General features: G+C 35.6%; 1 protein-coding gene across 2 annotated transcripts in view; it reads left to right on the forward strand.

Moving 5' to 3' along the window:
• Positions 1 to 4838: 4838 nt before the first annotated feature.
• The window catches only part of LOC106081298 (probable multidrug resistance-associated protein lethal(2)03659), an 84433-nt gene continuing 67395 nt past the window's right edge, over positions 4839 to 21876 (forward strand). Inside the window, exons 1-2 of one of the 2 annotated variants that reach the window (XM_059364150.1) lie at positions 4839 to 5229; positions 5335 to 5491. The gene's annotated coding sequence lies outside the window, so the exon portion shown is untranslated. The remainder of the gene's footprint in view (positions 5230 to 5334; positions 5492 to 21876) is intronic. The other variant, XM_059364149.1, reaches the window with a different exon arrangement.

The following is a 21876-nucleotide window of genomic DNA, read 5'->3' on the forward strand; positions in this document are numbered from 1 at the left end:
ATGATGCCGTGATTGCATATAACCATTTCAAATTTTTAGCATAATGTGGAATTCCTATTGATCAAAGTAGTTTTTGGGTATAAACGTCTTCTCTGTAATGCCCTCGTGTACTATGTAACTGATGTTTTTGCTTCTTGGCCTCGTACTGTTCATACACATTGGGTGGTCTATGTGGACTATCGCTCAATAACAACTGGTGAAGACGTTTGTCATGGGTGTGCACAGGCTCTCTGACGTAATCAACACTATTGGTTAAATCCATGTCCTTGACCATAAAGAGCTTACCTTCATAACGAGATACAAGTACATTTAAAGTTGACCTTCGTCTGTAATAGGCCTTCATTAATTTTTCAATTAAGGCTTGGCGTGCATAAACCAATACTCTACAATTTCCAGAAGGTTCTGGATTATCGGTGGCCAAATGCAGAGTATGAAACAAGGGTAGAGGAGGCTCCTTTTAGTTTCTAGAGTCTGAAAGATAAATCTTGAATATGCATCACCCATTATTAGAGGATAGTCAGTGGACTGAGGCTCTTTAAAATATTTAATTTTGTTGTCAGGGGTTATTTTGGAATTGGTAATGTTATAAACACCCAATAAAGTAGGTTTTGAGAAAGAGACTGATTCATTTTTCATGATTTGCACTGTTTCTATGGTGTTCATTTGGAAGCCTTGTTTAATCTTATACTCCTCACAAGTTACATCATCTTCATGTTCTTCAACCCATACTAGGGTTTGCATAGTCGAATAGGACAAAAATGTGGGGAGAACTTCCATCGTAGCAAAAGCTGAACTTAAAAAAACCTGAAAATTCCCTGGCAACCTCTTGAATATGTTCATCACTTGTTCATCATCAAAATGGACGCATCTTCCATCACCAAAAAACGAAGAGCTGATGTACGCAACACGTTCTTCCAAATCATATTAAAAACGCGTCCTGGTGTACCGCAAATAACATGGTATTCATAAAGTATGTTTGTTCTTACACCACCTATACAAAGGTTACTCTTGATATTTGCAGATCTTTCCTGTATCTGTATCTGTAAGTCTGTATCTCATCTAAGAATTCCATGGCAGAACTTCGAAAGACACAAGACTTGTGTTTCGTTGCGTGTTGCTTCAAAGACTTTCAACAAAGCCATTGCTTTAGTCCTTTTTCGATCGGCTGCACTATCGGCATTAAGAGCAACATGACGTCCTTGTGCAATGTGTTCTATACAATTAAGCTGAAACAACTGCAGATTTCCATTATCGTTATAATTCGAGTCCATTATTTGTTGTATTGTTTTCTAATGACATAGGCACTAGCGTAATAATGATGAGTCTCCTCTTAACTCGGGTGACTGGACAATTCCTCACCCGATTTTATAATTACAAAATACGGTACAATAAAGCGACACGCCTAAATTTAAGCATACCTCGTCGACGTATGTCAAATTTGGTAATCATAAGCGGAGTTTACACGTTACATCAATATTTTCTTTAATGTTGAATAAAAAACGGTGGTGTGATGGTGAATTTACAACTGTGCGCCCTCATGTGCTTGCGTTTTTGCAAGATTGTCAAAAAAGTTAAGTATGGCTTGGTATTCTATTCTGGCTTCGGAATAGTCGCAAAAATCTTTAATTGTTCAGCGAGCGGAATTTTACAGGTTTGTTTTTATGTTCATATCAAATGACGTTTTTAATCTGCACTTTAGTTTTATTATTTTTTTTCGTAAATAAATAAAGTAGAAAAGACAAAACCAACCATCAGAACCAATAAAAGAAATATGATGCCTACAATGATGTCAAGCGTTGCCACTAAAATTGCTTTTTGCCATTTTCCTCACATAAACCTTGACATAATTACCAGGTAGTGCACCGTTAACAGCTGAATACAATTTTTTCTAGCGAAGTACACAATCTGTCAACGAGTTTTGGTTGTGTGTGTGTATTATAGTTAAGAACCATGACACACACAAACAACGAAAAATGGTGCGAACTAGTAACATACACAATATCAGAGTTACCATGGCGAAACAATTAAAGGTGGTCTCATTTGCACAACAACCACAAATAATAAATATGATGCAATCTGCCATCTTGTCATCAAGCTGATCGTAGTTTTGCCAACACACGCAAAGAAATTTGTGTGCGTGTGTGTATACGTGTGCGTACATGAGCAGAGAATATGCGAGAAAGAAGCTAACAACAAAGAGAATACAAACACAAACCTGTCATCTTAATACCGTCAAAACTGGCCAGCTGTTAACGGCTGTTCGTGTGAGACCACTTTTTAAAATCCGCCTTGAGTTGGACTAATCACTGATTTGGACGGATAATGCACTCAATATTTTGTTGTTGGGCAACTGCCACTACCTGTAAATGAATATATCTGCCTTAAGTTACAGAATTGCGGTACTGATTTCGGACTAGTCGCGGAAATTTCAAGAGTAATTTGGCAGCAATCAAATGTTTTTGTTCCAAATCAAAACAATTTTCTTTATCTGCACTTATTGTTTTCTTTATTTAATTTATTTTATATTTTTTCTCTAAAAAAATAAAGAAAACCAAGCATTGAAACCAATAAAACAAAGATAATTATTCCGGCAATAGTTCCCATGGTTGCCACTATAATATTTTTTGCCATTTTCCTCACTATGGGTTGGTATTCTATTATGCTTTCGGAATAGTCGCTGAATTTTTAATTTGACAACAATCAAATGATTTTGTTTCCATTCCATACCGCTTTTCTATCTGCACTTATTGTTTTCTTTATTTTATTTAATTTTTCGCAAATAAATAAAGAAAAACGAACCATTGAAACCAATAAAACATACAAAAATAAGGTGCTCTATTCCTTCTGACAAAATCATAAAGAAATCAGCTGTTTTTATTGTCAGTTGAATGAAAGCAACCTTAAATTAAATTATTTTTACAAATTTATGATTTAAACAGCTTTCTCTCATATTTGTTGCCATAAAAAATCAGCTTTTGCTCAAATTTTTAGGTTATGTCATACAAAAATAACATATTAGTGTGATAGCAAATATGATGAATGGTATGAAAATTGGCGATTTTGACACACATAATGAAATACCAATGATACATAAAAAGTCACTTGTCATAAGACAAGGACATGTAGTGTTATAGAGCCTTAGCGGCTAGTCTTATCGCCGCTGACTATCACCGTTTATTAAAACATTGTGCCATCACTTTGAATGACAAAAGTAAAAGAGGAATAACGCAACATATTTATTTAAATAAATTAGGCTTTGATTTATAAAAATAATTAGATTTTGTAGTATTTTCGTTGGTATTAGTTAAATAAACACAATTTTCCAAAAGCCTTTGCCAACATCTTCAACATGTAAAAATAATATTGTTGTTATAGCAAAACCAAAAGCACAACACCTTCACAATCGTTATTACTTCGTACAATAGTTTGTTATGAAAGAAACATTAATTTTTTAATTATTTATAAATTTGTATTTATAATTTATTTTGAAAACCGAATATAGTACCAACCTTAATGAGGGAATGTCCTACTAAATGAAATCAGTGAGTTTTTTTTTTGCTTCAAAAATCCATTAAACCCTGTTTGCGCTGTTATGAAATCCGGATTTAAGGCACTGTTTTTGCGTCATTATCACAACAACAAACGAAACTACTTTGAGTGGCAAATGTCGTAAATTGAAATGTCATATTGGTTTTAGAAATAAACTTTTTTTATAACTTATCCTTTCAAATGTGTTTTACATTCATATTTTCTTCTATATAACACTGTTTTTGCGTATGTGTGACATATCGAATAAAAAGGAACATCTTTTTTAAAATTTAGGAAAAAAAATCACAGCTGTGTTATTAAGACTCACCTTATAAGTTCATCCTGTACCACCCAAGACATATTCATTTACAGGTAGTGGCAGTTGCCCAACAACAAAATATTGAGTACACTATCTGCCAAAATCTGTGATTAGTGCAACTCTGATTTTGAGTATGTTACTAATTCGGGCCCTTTTTCGTTGTTTGTGTGTGTCATGGTTTGTAACTATAATACACACACAACCAAAACTCGTTAACAGATGGTGCACTTCGCGAGAAAAATTGTACTCAGCTGTTTACGGTACCCTACCTGGTAGTTATATCATGGTACCACCCATAAGCTAGCGAATCCACTAGACTGGTAAATAAAACGATCCAATTATGTGTGTTCGCGATCAATCATCCATTAACAATTTGCCAGTAGAAATTTGCACGAGAAGAAAAACTTCTGCTGGAAAAACAAATCCAGCAGACATTTTAATCATTTACAATACTCTCCAAATGTTTTTAACTCTCTTTTATTGGAAAAAGGAACGATTTTCCGTAAAAGTTTGTGCACTCTTATTGCTGATTACTGCACAATGTTGCCATATCTTCTAAATTACGAGAAACCCGCTCTAAATCTGCTTGTAAATTGTAAACAGAGAATACAGTAATTTTTAACATTTTCGAGTTTGTTGGCAGCACTGTTCGATTCTGAAAATTTGTAATATGACCGTTTTATTTTTTAAGTGGCTCCAATGCAAATTTACACTGAATACGTTTCGGTATGAAAGCAGCGAATTATTAATAATGAAACAATTAATAAAGGCAAAATGTTTCCACACGATAGTGCAGAAATGTTTTTAAAGAGTTTTCGAAGAAATTAAATGTGATGTTAAAAGAATAGAAAACATGCTAGCCTTAAATGCATGTAAAATAATGAAACGCTGACTGCAGACTCTTTGATTGGATTTAGAATCATACTCGTTGCTTGTTTTCGGTTAATTGGGGTAGCAATCCAAACCCAATCAGTTCTTTTCTGCCCTTCGCTTGGTTGGTTTCGCTTCTGGGGCTTTTGTTTCGTACTTAACTGTATTTTAACCGTATTTTGAGAAGTTTCTGAAAAGCGGAAAACACCAATAATAAAAAAACCGAAAAGCTTTTTAACGGTATATTCGGTCGGGTGTGTTAATCGAAAAGGAGGCCCCAATTGATTTACGGCGGTGGAGAGGATTCAAAAGAATTCCATTACATTTGTTTTCTATTTTGTTTTAATGTCAGTGCATTGAGTGTTCAATTAAATAAGGAGAAGACCGACCCAAACACACAAGTCAATACTTTTTGTATATGCGAATGTGGATATACATAGTTATGAAATAAAACAACAACAGCAACAACGAGTGTTTAAAATATAAGAACAAAACAAATCAACACGAAAAAGGTTTGTGTTTATAGAAATAAAAGGGAACAGTTTGCCGAAAGCATATGGACATGCTTTGTCTCATGGGTGATATGTTCTTTGGCGTTTTGTTACTTTTGGTTTTAGATTCAAGACAGTTTTAATTCACATTTACCTGGAGACACAGGTAGACAAACTTTTCTTCCAACAAATGGGGCGCCTTCCTCGTTAGTGCAAAAAAAAAGGAGAAAAAACAAAAGCAATACTTGGGAGTTTCAAAACACACACGCAAATACATATATAGGTATTTAATGAGTTTACTATTAAAATCAATTGAAGCCTGCAAAAAATGTGTATTCTAAACATTTTAATAGAAAACAAGTGAATCGTATATGCACGTGTGTTAGGTAATTAACTAAATGTTGAGAGCAAAATTTAGTGTAAAAATAAAAATCTATATCGCCAAATTATTACGTTTATCGTTACTCATTCCGCATGTAAAATTGTTGCACTATTTACCGCTATATTCACGGTCATGTAGTCGTTTTCTCTCTGCCATGTGTTTATTTTCAAATTTTGCATTTTCACTCTCTCCTGTCAAATGTTGCCATACTGTTTGCGGCAATCTCTGCAAACCCCAACAAATGAAAGGCGGGCAAAAAAAAAAAAATGGCTAATCATTTATAACTACAGTTATGTTCAAAAAAAAAGTAGTAGTGCGCCCAACTAAAAAACAAAAAATAGATTTTTGTATAAAAAAGTATTTTGTTTGGTTCAGTTGTTTGTACGTAAGATTGATTGTTGATAAATTCCTTAAATTTTATAACAATAAATTATGTAATTAAAGCTAAAACAATTAAAAACATTTCCATGAACAAATTTCTTCTAAAAATGTGCTGTTCAAAATAATAGGAGTATTGATATATAACTCAAAAACTGTAAAGCAAATGTCACAAAATTTGAAAATTAATTAATTAAAACTTTAATTATTTCCGTTTCTGGAATAATAACTTATTTTTTGATGACTTCTGCACATCTACGATGCATGGAGTCCAAAGTATATTTTGGCATCTTCTTGCAGCGATTTTTTGATATCACTCAAGCAGGTTTTGTGTCAGGCATTATAATTGCGTTCCACAGCTTTTTCGAATGTCTTTACAAATACATAAGTTCTACGGGATTGAGGTTAGGAGACTGAACAGGTCACGACTTATCCTTAACCCCATTTAGCCTTAACCGCTCTTTTAGCAATTTACTAGTATATTTCCAGTATTGGAATACTAATAAGCATATCCCATTTTGCATAAGGTAACATAATGTGTTCCAAAATTACAACATAGACGTTCATATTCATGACCTACACCATTGTACAAGAGGCTCTAATGTGTCAATACTTTTCCCTCACCATATTTGAACATCTTTTTTGTATAATGTGCTTTATATTATGTGTTGGGAAGACATCAGATATACTATCTAGACCTAATTTCACCAAATAATACAATTTTCCATTCGTCGGTCAACAAAATGTTACTTTAATTTTACCATTAGCCAATCGATATGTCCTTTAGCAAACGAAACTGGTTGTTTCTTGGTAAGGATTGGTAGCATTCTTGAACGTTTTGTAGCACTCCTATTATTTTGGCAACAGTTGTATAGTTAAATCTAAAGTTAAATCCATGGATCGCATTGGTCAAGTTCTTTGCGCGGTATCTCTTTTTAGGCAAAGTATGAATAATGAATAAGAAGTGTCATGCTAATGGAGCTATCTTAAGTTATAGTCCGATTCGGACTATAAATCAATTGAATACTGAACATTGTAGAAGTCATTGTGTAATATTTCATTCCATTCCATTCGGATAAGAATTGTAGGGGCTCAAAAAGCAAAATCGGGAGATCGGTTTATATGGGAGCTGTATCAATTCAGACCATATTGGACACATATGTAGAAGGGCATGGGAGAAGCCGTTGTACTAAATGTCTGGTAAATCGGATGAGAATTGCGCCCTCTAAAGGCTCAAGAAGTCAAGATCCCAGATCGGTTTATATGGCAGCTATATCAGGTTATGTACCGATTTGCGCCATACTCATCGCAGTTCTTGGAAGTCATAACACAACACCTCGCGCAAGAATTCAGCCAAATCGGATGAGAATTGCGCCCTCCAGCGGCTCAAGAAATCAAGATCGGTTTATATGGCAGCTATACCAGGTTATGAACCGATTTGTATCATACTTAGCACTGTTGTTGGAAGTGATACCAAAACTCCTCGTGAAAAATTACAAACAAATCGGATAAGAATTGCGCCCTCTAGAGGCTCAAAAGGTCAAGATCCAGAACTGTTTATATGGCAGCTATATCAAAACATGGACCGATTTGGCCCATTTACAATCCCAACTGACCTACACTAATAAAAAGTATATGTGCAAAACTTAAGCGCCTAGCTTTACTCCTTCGAAAGTTAGCGTGCTTTCGACAGACAGACGGACGGACATGGCTAGATAGACTTAAAATTTCATAACCATGAAGAATATATATACTGTATGGGGTCTTAGATGAATATTTCGAGTAGTTACAAACAAAATGATGAAATGAGTATACTCCCATCCTATGGTGGAGGGTATAAAGGAATGTTAACATTTTTCGTTTTCCTTAGATTCAGTAATTTAATTTATTCCAACATTGTCATTTTCTCAACTTTTATCTCTAATTGTAGAAATACCTATCACTTGGCCTTTAATCACATCGGAAGTACGTATGCCTGTAGTCAATGCATTAAAAAAAACTATAGCAATTTCAGTAAATAGAAATTTTATTTTATTCTCACCACCAATCGTAATGAATTGCATTGTTTGAAAACAATCGCAATTCTATCAATTGAAAAGCAAAATTTTGTTTACACATTACTAGTGTATTTTGTATATTTCAATTGAGAGGCAAAGCTTTGATATTCTTGATAGTAAAGCACAATAACAACCAGATCAAATTAAATTGTAAGCAAAGAGTGTGCAAAAATCGAATGTGAAATCTTTCGACAAATAGGTAAATTTTACTTTCAAACTCTTCAAAAGTATATAGGTACCAAGCCTAGCGATTACAGTGATGAGATGTATTTTGTAATGCATCGGCAAAGACGATTTTTATCCCAATGAAACGCAGAAATTGGAAGTCTTAAAAAAAGTACAAATGCTGTTTTTTCCTTTAAATTCGGAGATAAGAATAGTGTCTTGCATAATTGGCTTCATACATACATTTTATATATAACAAGTAAAAGCGTGATAAGTTCGACCGGGCCGAATCTTATTTACCCTCCACCATGGAACGCATTTGTCGAGTTCTTTTCCCGGCATCTCTTCTTAGGCAAAAAAGGATATAAGAAAAGATTTGCTCTGCTATTAGAGCGATATCAAGATATGGTCCGGTTTGGACCACAATTAAATTATATGTTGGTGACCTGTGTAAAATGTCCGCCAATTCGAATAAGAATTGCGCCCTTTGGGGGCTCAAGAAGTAAAATAGAGAGATCGATTTATATGGGAGCTGTATCGGGCTATAGACCGATTCAGACCATAATGAACACGAATATTGATGGTCATGAGAGGATCCGTCGTACAAAATTTCAGGCAAATCGGATAATAATTGCGACCTCTAGAGGCTCAAGAAGTCAAGTCCCCAGATCTGTTTATATGACAGCTATATCAGGTTATGAACCGATTTGAACTATACTTGTTGTTGGATGTCATAACAAAATACTTCGTGAAAAAAATCATTCAAATCGGATAAGAATTGCGCCCTCTAGAGGCTCAAGAAGTCAAGACCCAAGATCGGTTTATATGACAGCTATATCACGTCATGGACCGATTTGAACCATACATGGCACAGTTGTTGGATATCATAACAAAACACGTCGTGCAAAATTTCATTCCAATCGGATTAGAATTGCGCACTCTAGAGGTTCTAGAAGTCAAGACCCAAGATCGGTTTATATGACAGCTATATCAGGTTATGGACCGATTTGAACCATACTTGGCACAGATGTTGGATATCATAACAAAACGCGTTGTGCAAAATTTCATTATAATCGAATAAGAATTGCTCACTCTAGAGGCTCAAAAAGTCAAGACCCAAGATCGGTTTATATGGCAGCTATATCAAAACATGGCTGATATAGCCCATATATAATACCAACCGACCTACACTAAAAAGAAGTATTTGTGCAAAATTTCAAGCGGCTAGCTTTACTCCTTCGGAAGTTAGCGTGCTTTCGACAGACAGACGGACGGACATGGCTAGATCGACATAAAATTTCACGACGATCAAGAATATATATACTTTATGGGGTCTCAGACGAATATTTCGAGTAGTTACAAAAAGTATGGGGGAGGGTACAAAAATTCAATCTGTATTTGTTTGTATGTTTGTTTGTCGGTTTGTTTGTTTGTTCCGTATAGACTCAAAAACGGCTGAACCGATTATGTTGAAATTGTCACAGTTTGTGTAGGTTGGTCTGGAAGGAAACATAGGCTATATAATTTTTCGATATCGGGATCGGGGCGGACCCTCCCCCTTAGCCCAAAGTACTATCCAAAAATAAAAGTCGAACGATCGGGACAATGTGGGATTCCAATTAAAGGTGTTCAAGAGTAGTAAACTTTCATAGCAAAAGTTGGGTCCAAGTACGTTGGGGGTCGCCCCAGCCCCAAATAATAGGTATATTTGACGATCATTACAATATGGGACTCAAATGAAAGGTATTCGGGAGTAGATTGCGAATATGGTCAGGAAATAGGAATAGGCTTTATAATTTATTGATAACGGAAGGGGGCGAACCCTCCACCGTTACCCCAAAATCAAAAGTGGACCGATAAAAACAATATGGGTATCAAATGAAAAGTATGCGGGAGTGGATAACGAATCTGGCATACAAATTCATGTCGAAGTATAGGGGGTCACCCCACCCCCACACAAACGCCCAAAATGGGCACATTAGCCAATCACGGATATATGGGACGCGGTTTGTTTGTTCCGTATAGACTGAAAAACGGCAGAACCGATTTTCTCGAAATTTTCGCATATTCTGTAGGTTGGTCTGGAAGGAAACATAGGCTATATAATTTTTCGATATCGGAAGGGGGACGGACCCTCCCCCTTATGCCAAAAACACAACGCAAAATTAAAAGTGGACAGATCGGGACAATATAGATATCAAATGCAAGGTATTGGAGAGTAGAATACGAATATGGTATTAAAATTTGAGTCTAAGTACCCACCGGGCCGCCGCAACTCCAAAACTCCCCCAAACAGATATATTGGACGTTCATTTCAATATGGAACTCAAATGAAAGGTATTCGGGAGTAGATTTTGAATCACGCCATTGGGTCACGCCACCCCTCAAAAACGCCATTAGACCCATTATGACTATATGATACTTGGCTGAACGGATTTTCTTAAAATTTTCATAGATTGTGTACGTTTGTCTGCAAGGAAACATAGGCTATATAATTTTTAGATATCGGGTGCCGGGGTACGCCACCCATATCCAAAAGTGGTGGTCCGATGGGCACAATAAAGGTATCAAATGAAAGGTATTGGAGACAAGAAAAATAATATGGTATTAAAATTTAGGTCCAAGTACCCAGCGTTGGGAATAAAGAACGAATTTGATATCTATTTTCAGTGCGAAGTGCCGGTGGCCGCCCCAGCTCCACCATCATTGATATATTCATCATTCTATTTGATTATAACTCCACTACCATATTCATAGTTGTATCCAAATATGCGCTGGACTGGATCATATTTGATTCAGAACTCTTATATTAGTCAAAAGATACTAAATTAGAAGGTCAGTCTATATGGCAGCTATAGCTTAACAACTTATTGTTTTAAATTTCAGCGAAATCGTATAATAAATGTGTTTTTATGGGCTTAATACTATAAATCGGAAATTTCTATTTTGATGTTAAAAGCAAAAATTAACTTGTTCAAAAATATTTGAATTTTAAAAAATTTAATTTTTTTATATAAAATATAAGAAAAGTTAAATAGATCTCAAAAAAAAAACTATACTATATTACCGACAATTACTTTTTGGGCAACCCAATACTTTGTTGGGTCTCAGATCAATATTTCGATGTGTTACAATCGGAATGACGAAATTACTATACCCCCATACTATGATTAAGGGTATACAAGTAAATGAAATATTAATGCCCTAGACATGCTCAACACTCAACGAAATTTGGTATTCCAAATAGCAAAACTGTTTGTTAAAACAACAGCTAATGTTTGTTGAAATTGGGAAAGCAATCATGAGAGCTATGTTACCAAACATATGACTGCTGTATTAGCAAGCATTTCGCTCTGCTATTGCAAATAACAAAATCTGCCTCTTTAATAATAAAATTTGCTAAAATATTGAACTCATATATCTGCTGAAACGACTAACCACATTTGCTACGATAGTAAGCAAATTGTTCTGCTATTGCTGTTCACAACAAATCCCCCTGCGACTTGACCCCACATTTTAATATAAGTTTTGTAGTCTACTTTTTATCTGGTCTTAAAATAATTCATACAATCGGATATTGTCCGGCTGCAGACCATAGGTTAATCTGTTTCTATTACAAATAGAAAACAAAAAACGCTTGCTTTTTAAAGTTAGGCAAAAAATTTGTTTTTTGCTTTGTAATAGCATATGAGTGGTTTCCTAGATCGCGATTTCGTTTGGTGGAATCGTTTTTTAATTGGATCAAATAAAAAATTAATTGCAAATTTCAAAAATTTTCAATAATTTTTTAATTGAAAATCCAATATTTTTAATTGAAATTTTTTTAATCACCTTTTGCAAGACCGTGATTGATTAGATTTTCAATTAAAAAATTAATTGAATCAATTAATTTGGTGATTGAAACCTTTTTTTTATTTTTATCTATGTGAGTAGAAAATAGAATAAATGTTGGCACAGACACATTTAGGGAAGTTTCATTTATGTGATATTGACCAGAAAGCAACCGTATATATGTGTCCCAGTGGCTGTTGCAGTCAATGCTATGCATAGTCCAAAATTGAAAAATGTTGGCACAAGTTGATTTAAAGAAGTTTTGCTACTGAAAAATCGACCAGTAGGCAAATGGAGATGTGTATCTCAGTGGAGATGTGCGTCTCACGATAGTCATGTCCACATTAACAGAGCCACCTTTCGAAATGTATACCAATGGCTGCAGTTTCTATATTAATCAGATAATTACTTTTCCACACATTAAAATCTTTTTCCAGTATCAATTCTCATGGTCGATAGCTCAACTCTTTTTGGAAAAATTAAAACACATAACCGGCCAAACATAAATAATAGCATAAAGAAAAAATAAAACAAATTTTTGTCAGTTCATCAGGAATGCATTTTCAATATTTTAGCACATTTTTGTAATTAAAATAGCAGATTTAGTTAAATGAAGTAGACGGAAACAGCAGCTTTATGATTGATGAAACAGCAATCATGTCTTCTTCCCATTTTCTGCAGATAAAAACAGTTGTTTAAGCAAAAATTTTCCCTATTTTGAATAACAAATTTCGTTGAGTGCAGGTTGATTGAGATATTAAGGCACCAAGTTTGATGAAAAGTGTATGAAGGGCTGTCCCATTCTTAAAAGAACCCCCAAATGGACATGTAGATTGATGTGGACTATGTGGGGCTCATTTTGAAGGTCTTTGTAGAAATCTGATATCAAAATTTAAATGCCGTTTCATTCCAAAAAACTCCCAAACGATCATATGGGTCGATCTAGAAACTATATGACTCAAATTAAAGGTGTTTGGGAGAAGAGAAATATTTGAGGCCAAGCGCCGGTCACCCCTCATTTCGGAGTGTCCCTAAATATTTAACCCCTACCACTGTATGTAGAAAGAATATTAGATGAACAAATATTGACATGCACATGAAAATTGGAGGCCACCGTAGCGCAGAGGTTAGCATGTCCACCTATGACCCTGGACGCCTAGGTTCGAATCCTGGCGAGACCACCAGAAAAAATTTTTCAGCGGTGGTTTTCCCCTCCTAATGCTGGCAACATTTGTGGGGTACTATGCTATGTAAAACTTCTCTCTAAGGAGGTGTCGCATGCGGCACGCCTTTCGGATTCGACTATAAAAAGGAGACCCTTATCATTGAGCTTAAACTTGAATCGGACTGCACTCATTGATATGTGAGAAATTTACCCCTGTTCCTTAGTGAAATGTTCATGGGCAAAATTTGCAATATTTTTTTGAAAATTGCATGAAGAAGCTACAAGTTACATGGTCTACTCGAAGCAAGAAATCAATAAACAGGACCTTACATGTTTACAAATTTTTACTATTGTAGATAAATTTAAATTGATTGCATTGATTCACTCATTCACCGTAGATCTTTCAACATATAAAAGAAATAAGGACGACCAACGTGTAAACCTAGCCAAACCGTTAATTATGATAGTTTATTCTTCTTACAGTCCTTGTAAGCTGAAAATTAACTTCATCTATAATCTAAAAACATATCAACTAACATTTGTTCCAGTTTCATATTTCTTTAAAAAGTGGAATCCCAACTTAATGATGATATTGCAAGAGCTCTGCTACTACATCAAGGATAAATACTTAGTCTAAAGGAACACAAAATATGGCACATAAATTTTCTTTTGTTTGATATAAAAATCCATTAATGCAAAGAAATGCTTTTCATAAGAACCACAGCATTATCAATCGCACCACAATTGAAGCCAAGAAGAAAATTACCAATGATAATGGGCATGGATGAAAACATCACATGGATGAATACAACACTTACTAGACGGATACTATTGTACTACTTGTGTTTCTTGTGCAGCATACAAAATGGGTGGCATTCACTGCAAATGAGAAAAATACGTCAAAAAATGTAGAAATTGTTTTGAGTAAAAAGGACATAAAGCTTATGCCTTTGGTGTCGCATAACTTGTCTTGACGGACTTAGATATATTTACCCTCGTTTCCTTCTGCCAAGCTTTCGGAGTATATGCAAGACCTAGGCACGTTATGAATATAGTGGCCAAATGGGGCCCCGATTATTCCGCCTCTCTCTGCATTAACACCAGAAAAATGTCATTAGGTCTTGGTGACTTAAATTGTTGGTAGCTCCTCAATGCTTCATTTATCATAAAGTTTGTAATTAGAGCCCTCGATGAAAGCCATTGCTCCCGGATGCCAGTGTCTCCGTGTCCTGTAGTATCCTAAGGAAAATGCGTTTCATAAAAAAATTTTAACTTGTTCCCCATTGTCTCCGCCCATTGTTTGTAATTAGAGCCCTCGATCAAAGCCATTGCTCCTGGATGCAAGTGTCTCCGTGTCCTGTCGTATCCTAAGGAAAATGCGCTTTCATAAAAAAATTTTAACATGTTCCCCATTGTCTCCGCCCTTACCTCTGAATGAACTTTTTCATCTTGGTGGCGTCATTAATATCATTAACTATTGACTTGTTCACACAGAATTTAGCAGGAATTACGTTTCGCCGCTCTGGTCGTCTTATTGCATTCCTTGAGCCGCTTGTATACATACCAATAAACGCCTGCTTTTGTACGACGTGCTCTGTTATAAAATATGTGGACCTCTTTCTCAGTGATGCGAATCTTCCCGTTCACTCAGAGTTTTTGTTAGGCTGATTTACTTTCACTTGCAAAAGCTTTGGCAATCCAATTGATCTTGCTCAAGTCCTCATCTAACTATTCTTCCGAATTTTGTTCAATTGCGTTTCAGCTTATTTTGGATGCTTATTGAATTCGGCACTGGTCGTGTTATTCTAAACCTATGTAGCGATGGTCGCAGAAGGATTGATCCATCGAGACCCTGCAAACCTGAACCTCATCGATTAGGATTTTCAAACATATTGTCACATCTAAAATCTCCTACCTTATCCTATTAACAAAAATAGTTGTGTTACCAATAATAAGAGTTATTAGGTAGTTAGTATTCAAGAATTCTGCCAGGGCTGATATGGCTCATTAATGCTGGTATTACCCCACGAAATGTGGTGAGAGTTCGCATCGCACCCTATTAGAACTCCATTTCCTGTTTGGATTGTCTTCCTATCAGTCTTTGTATCTCCAACGTTGGTTGAGGTGTCGAAGAGTCGAAAGGAAGATAAAGTGATTTTAGGATTGCCCCACTGTCTCCCAGTGACAGCACTGATGCTGTTCACAACTTAAAGTTTTAAGATAAACTAGCTGAACCAAGCCTTCTTTCACTCTCTCATACATTTTAATTGAGCCCTATATTGCAATGGGCGGTAAGTATGTCCCGTTTGGGGGTGTTTTACGTAAAAATAAGTTTACTGGTATCAGCAAACATTTTCTGCTGAGAGTAAATTAAAATTGTTTAACTTTTGAAGAAAACTTTTTGAACTTCTAATTAGAGAATTTTTTATGTATTCATATATATTTTTGTTAGTTTTATGCATAAATTTTTTACGCCGGAGCATAGATATGACTTTGGTACTTATTTTGTTTGCTCGTAAAAATGATCAAATTGCAGAAAATCAGACCAAATGTACGCCTTATACCCTTTAAATTAAAAGATTTGAAGTTAAAATTAAATTAAATTAAATTTTTGAAATAATTATGACGTTTTTTAGCTATTATGAACTTTTTACCATGCATAAACAGGAGAAAATGTTTGCTGTTTTTAGCTAAAATTTACTGCTGTACCATATCAGCAAATTTTTGTTGTTTCAGCAAATATTTTTGCTGGTTTACAAACGAAATTCTCTGGGTGTAAGGTTGGAACGTCCCTCAGATATTTCTCCCGAACTTGGATATCAAATTCGTCCTCTACTTCCAAATACCTTTCGTATGAGCCGCATATTGGCATGGTCGGTACATAGTATGTCCGGTTTGAAGGGTTTTTGGGGGTAGAGTGGCCACCAAGATACTTGGTACCGAAAATCGATATTGGATTCGTGCTCTACTCCTTATTACCTTTTATTTACAGTATCGCCGTGGTCAGTTCTGTTTGAGGGTTTTTTGGGGTGGGACCGTTATACACCATCTGCGAAAATTTCAAGAAAATTTATTCAGCCGTTTTTGAGTCTATACGGAACATACAAACAGATAAACGGACATAGATTGATTTTTATACCCTCCATCATAGGGGATATAACAATTGCCTCTGTAATACATCGAAATATGGATTTGGGACCCAACAATCTATACATATAAAAGAGATGCTTGACTGATTGATTGACTGATCATCGCCCAGCTCAAACGGCTAAAGCTAGAATCATGAAATTATGCGCGAATGTTGCTCTTGGGTCATGGGCACGTGATAAGGCCGGATTTGGCGATATTCGTAGGCTTAGGAACTAAAAAGTACCAAAAAGTACGGAAAGGTAAATTTTTAATAATCGTACCGGAAGTCGGAGAAATAGTACGTTTAGTACCACAAGTGGTACTATTTGGTACTTTCTTTGTAAATTGAGCAATAGCTCTGAATTTAGAATCTTAGGTACACTATGGCAACCTTAGGTACTATAAAAAAGTACCAAAAAGGTATGAAATGAGTAAAATTTGTACAGGGCAGATGGCTAGATGTAGAATTTTGAAATTTGACTTAAAAGATATCTGGTGCAAAAGGATGGGGGTCAAAAGAAAACAATGTAAAAATAGTACTGGTAACACGAGGAAAGGCACATTTAGCTAGAGTTCTGAAATTTGGCATGGAGATACAACTAGAAAATATACGAGGGGTGACTAAATGAACAACTCAAAATTCGTACATTTTCGTATCATTTAGTACATTCTTTACAGAAGGTGCTAGCGGTCTGAAATTTGGAACTAGGAAAATATGATGGGTGACTATTTGACTATCTTTTTACAATTTGTACATTTTGGTACCAATATCGGTACAATTTGGTATTTTGGAGCTAGAGGACTGAAATTTGGGATGTAGGTAAAACTTAGAAATATATGATGCCCGACTAAATAATTTTTCACAACTCTAATATTTTGGTACCAGGGGAACAGGGGCAAACTTCTGACATATCAATGAGTGCAGTCCCATTCAAGTTTAAGCTCAATGATAAAGGGCCTCCTTTTTATAGCCGAGTCCGAACGGCGTGCCGCAGTGCGTCACCTCTTTAGAGAGAAGTTTTACATGGCATAGTACCTCACAAATGTTGCCAGCATTTGGAGGGGAAAACCACGGCTGAAATTTTTTTTCTGCTCTCCAGGCGTTCAGCGTCATAGGCGGACATGCTAACCTCTGCGCTACGGTGGCCTCCCTGTTCCTGTTTCTTAGTGGAATGTTCATGGGGAAAATTTGCATTTGCAATATTTTGGTACCAAAATTGGTACTATTTGGTATTTTCTTTGTATATGGAGCTGGAGGTCCGAAATTTTGGAATGTAGGTACAACTGAGAAATAAATAATGGATGACTAAATGATCTATTCGTATATTTTAGTACCAAAATTGGTACCACTTTGTACTTTCTTTTCAGATGGATCTTGAGGTCTGAAATTTAGCATACAGGTACAACTAAGAAATAAATATTTGGTTGCTAAATGATATATTCACCATTCACACATTTTGGTACCAAAATTGGTACCTTTTTCATAGATGAACCTAGAGGTCTGAAATTTAGCATGTAGTTACAACTAAGAAATATGTGATAGGTGACTAAATGATCTATTAAAAATTCATAAATTTTGGTAACAAATCTGGTACGATTTGGTACTTTCTTTGAAGATGGAGCTAGTGGCCTGAAATTTGGCATGCAGGTACAAGAAGGAAATATATAATGGGTGACTAAATGATTCATTCAAAATTCGTACATTTGGTGCCAACAACTTCAAAATAAGTACGAAAGCATACAAAATGGTACTTTCTTAACAAATTGAGCTAAAGTGCTAGAAACTGCCATTCATTTATATCTTGACAATATATATTGAGCTATTTGGTAATATTTGGTACTTTATTTACAGTAGGGGGCCGATCTCTGAAATTGTATACGCAATTATTACAAAACTTCATAATCTTATAAAATTAGAGTCTACCTAGGCTTTTGGAAGCCCTACACTAAAAAGTGGATACCAAAAACGACGGTAGCGAAGCGGACCACCGGGATGCTAGTCCACATATATTCTTGATTGACTTGATATTCCAAGTTGATTAAGCCATGTCTGTCGAAAGCGTACTAACTTTCTAAAGGGGTAAATCTAGTCGCTTGAAAAATTTCCTATTAGTTGGTCTAGGTCGGTTGGAATTGAAAATGGGCCATATCGGTCCATGTTTTGAAATAGCTGTCATACAAGCCGATTTGGGATCTTGACTTCTTGAGCCTCTAAGAGCGCAATTCTTATCCGATTTGGGTGAACTTTCGCACTTGATGTTTTGTTTTGACTTCGAACATCTGTGCCAAATTGATTCATAACCTGAAATAGTTGCCATATAAACCGATTTCCTGATTTGACTTCTTGAGCCTCTCGAGGGCGTAATTACTATCCGATTTGTATGAAATTTGCAAGTGGTGGTTTGTTATGACTTCTAACAACTGTGCCGTATATGGTCTAAATCCATCCATAACCTGATATAGCTGCAATGTAAACCGATTTCAGGTTTTGACTTCTTAAGCCCCTAGAGGGCATTATATAGCTGCCATATAAACCTATCTCCCGGCTTCATTTCTTTAGCCCCTAGAGGGCTCAGTTACCATTCGATTATAAACGTGGTATTGTTGTAAGACTTCTAACTCCTATGACAAGGAAGATCCATATCGGTGGATAACCTAATATACATAACTCCTCTTCACTATCCATAACTTGATAAAGCTCCTATATATTTGAAGAGTCATTCAAAGAACAAGTAACTTGCAATCCATGGTGGAAAGTATATAAGATTCGGCCCGGTGGAACATAACTTAAGATATGTTATGTTTAAGATATATACATCAGGTTCTCAGCCGAGTTCCCGTGTTAGCATAGAATATTTGGTAGTTGACACGGTTCAGGACTAAAGTTTTGTTCCGGGTCGTCGATGTTGCCTTTGGTGATTATCACCACCAGAGATGAACGACCTCAATCATTGGCCCTCCAGTAAAAGTTTGTCATGGAAGTCTGTGAATGACTTGTCGTCGGTTCCTTGTTCGTTAGGCTGCATTGAGTCTCATTTTACTGGGATGCCTTAGGTTTTAATATAAATCTATACCTATCCTGGTCTTCCGAATCTTGAGAAAGACAGCCTTGGACACGTAAAAAGCCATGCCCTTAGTTGAAACGAAACTTTTTATAGAGACTTGGCCAAAGTCCTAAACAAGGAGAGTTTGTTCCTCATTCACCATTATACTCGCGGCTCATAATTTGTATGGGTGGACCCTCTCTAGGGTTCAACACATTTTCCAAAAACCACTCGTTAACCAGATCCATCACTTGGGACTGCTGCTGCAGTTTACGGGAAGGAATATAATAATTGGATATTTTTTTTAAAGTTTTCGGAAAAAAGTAAGTTTTTTTTTATTCCTAGGCCATTATGTTTTACAACAAAAAATAATTTTCTTAATATTTTATGGCCATTTAGCGTAGAAAAGTGGATTTTAATGACATTGATTTAAAATCTCATCTGCTTTCAAAAGTGTAGGCTTATGGGCATAAATTTGGTTTTTTAGTATACTAGAAACCATAAAATGCAACTAGCCATTAAAACCGTAACTAGTTTAATTCGTCTACTTTGAGCCAATCAAAATCTCATTAGGATACCTCTTTTGTAACTCGACATAGAATTTTTTTAAGACACCACTATTGTTGGGTATTTTTCTACCCATTCGTGGTTAATGGGTTAAAATAAAACAAATTTAGACTATGAGAAAAATTATTTATTATTTTTGCTAAGTCCTTTTTGTACTTCTCATTTTTCGGGTAGAGTAATCAAAGTTGGACGATATCCAATTGTATGAATTACGAAATAAAAAAAAAAAACAATATCGATTTTGGTTTACTTCGTATTGAAGAATAACAATCTTTCGTGCAAACGATTTTTTGTCGACAAATTCAACTAAATGATTTTCATTATAAGTTCAAGAATCGCATTACTGGCCACTTTGGCGTTAGTGTGCGGCTCCTTACCTATTTCGTTGACAATTCGCTTCCGAGATGAATGCACCGTTACAGTCTTCGATGAAGACTCTGTCTGGAGTCTTCATTAAGGGAGGGCTGGCTTGGTCTTCCCAGAATAAATGAAAGCGGAGAGTTTTTTTTTCTTTTTCACCGTTTTAGCAGTGTTATGCTCATCGAGAGATCTGATTCTCTTTCCAGCTTCCGTTAAAGCGGTTGGAATGTCTGTACTATCCTTACCAGCATGCTTCACATGCACTCGCCTGATTGCGCTGTCGGTGCATACCAGGAATGGAAAAGTCAGTACTTTAGTACTTTTTCCACTCGAAGAGTACCGTAGTACCCCCGCGACCGATTTAGTACCTTCTGATGTACTAAGTACCCTACACCACTACTGTGGTACGGGGAATCACTTTCTGATTCGATTTAGCTATGTCCATCTGCCCATGTTAATTTGTGTACAAACTACAGGTCGAAATTTTCATCCGATCGTCTTCAAATTTTGGTACGGGCATGTTTTTCGGCCTAGAGACGAAGCCTATTGAAATTGGAAAAAATCGGTTCAGATTTCGATATAGCTCCCATATATCTGCAATAAAATGGTCATTTGTTAATCGATTCTCTCGAAATTTGGCAGAAAAGATTTTCTTATGACTCTCGACATTACTGGTGAATTTCATAGAAATCGGTTCAGATTTGGAAATAGCTCCCATATATATGTTGTTAGTTTGATATGCAGTAATAATGCAATAAAATGGTCATTTGTTAACCGATTCTCTTGAAATTTAGTAGGAAGGATTTTCTTATGGCTCTCGACATATATAAATCGGTCCAGATTTAGATATAGCTCTCATATATATATATCGCCCGAACCACTGCGCTCATTTATTCACTTAACTAGAAGTTTGCTCCAAATCGGTTCAGATTTAGATATAGCTCCCATATATATATAGTTTCGTACGATTTTGAGAAATATTGGAATAAAGTGTTCATTTTTTAACCAATTCTCTCGAAATTTGGCAGGTAGGATTTTCTTATGGCTCTTAATATTACTGGTGAATTTCATAGAAATTGGTTTAGATTTAGATTTAGCTGCCATATATGTATATCGCTCGATTTTCACTTCTAAAGCCACTGAAAGCGCATTAATTAACCAAACTTGTCAAAAATTTGTACAACGCTTTTCTCGACGACTACCAAAATATCTGAGAAGTTTGCTCCAAATCGGTTCAGAATTAGATATAGCTCCCATATATATGTTCGTCCGATTTTGAGATATATTGCAATAAAGTGCTCATTTGTTAACCGATTCTCTCGAAATTTGACAGGAGGGATTTTCTTATGACTCTTAATATTACTGGTGATTTTCATAAAAATTGGTTCAGATTTAGATATATAGCTACCATATATGTATATCGCCCGATTTTCACTTCTAAAGCTACTGCAAGCGATTTGCTTAAAATCGATTTAGATGTAGTTCACACATACAGTGGTACAAAAAAGTCTACATACTCCACTCAAAAAAACACCTTTTACAAAACGGAATTTTTGTTCGCTGATAAAATTGTTTACCATGGTTCCGAGT

The sequence above is a fragment of the Stomoxys calcitrans genome, chromosome 2 (genome assembly GCF_963082655.1).
Source record: "Stomoxys calcitrans chromosome 2, idStoCalc2.1, whole genome shotgun sequence".
NCBI lineage: Eukaryota > Metazoa > Arthropoda > Insecta > Diptera > Muscidae > Stomoxys > Stomoxys calcitrans.